The 918-nt window shown below is 39.7% G+C and overlaps 1 pseudogene; it reads left to right on the top strand.

Annotated features, from left to right (window-relative positions):
- The first annotated feature begins 301 nt into the window (after nt 1–301).
- LOC102841997 lies at nt 302–714 on the top strand (annotated as a pseudogene).
- The last annotated feature ends 204 nt before the right edge of the window (nt 715–918 follow it).

The raw sequence follows: 918 nt of genomic DNA, 5'->3' as shown, positions 1-918 counted from the left end.
CTAAAGCAAATGGAAGAAGTAAGGAGGTACAAGAACTGAACAGAAAATTTCAAAGGTCAGCTCGACAAGTCGAAGTTAAATATTATAACAAAATGTGCAAAGACCTGGAATTAGAAAACCAAAAGGGAAGAACACACTCAACATTTCTCAAGTTGAGAAACTGAAGAAAAAATGACAGCCTCAACTTGTGGTACTGAAGGATTCTATGGGCAAAATATTTCATGATGAATAAAACATCAAAAGAAGATGGAAGGAATACACAGAATCACTGTACCAAAAAATATGGTCGAGGGAAATAGGTATGTTCAACAAAAGGGGCCTGGTGGCTCAGTTACTCCAGAAGCAGGGAATGGGTGGAATGGACATCGTGAATGGACAAGTGGTGGATAGCTGGAGTCAGTCCCCATGGAGATTATCTTTGGTAATAGATTTCTTCTGGGGAGTAGCAGAATTTGTAGTTTTGTCTTTCAAAACTTTGCTTCAGCAAGATTTGAAGGAAAAAAAGAGGTTATGGAATCATATGATTCCAGACATGATGATGGAAGAGGGCCATCTGGAAACCCTCCCTGAAGAATGGGTCAAATCAATCATTTGAGTGGCCCTAGTCCTCCTCCAATGGCTGGTGGATGAGGAAGGCAAATGTCTGCACTAAGTAGAAGACAACTGGGCATGCACATTCATACCAGAAGGAAACCATCAGAAAGTGGATGCTGACTATGCTGGACAATTGAATGAATGTGTCTGTCTAAACAAGGATTGATCTGTGTCCCCACAGATGAATGAGGTCGTGCTGGGAATCCCCTGGCCAAGGATCTGGTGTGACTGACATGCAATTCTATAAATGCACATGTTTCTCTAATTATCTGTTTTCTATAGTTATTAAAGTACTAATACAGTTTTAATAAGTAAATATTTTTA

This window comes from Chrysochloris asiatica, unplaced genomic scaffold (assembly GCF_000296735.1).
Source record: "Chrysochloris asiatica unplaced genomic scaffold, ChrAsi1.0 scaffold00088, whole genome shotgun sequence".
Classification (NCBI taxonomy): domain Eukaryota; kingdom Metazoa; phylum Chordata; class Mammalia; order Afrosoricida; family Chrysochloridae; genus Chrysochloris; species Chrysochloris asiatica.
This window is presented reverse-complemented; position numbering and strand designations above follow the sequence as displayed.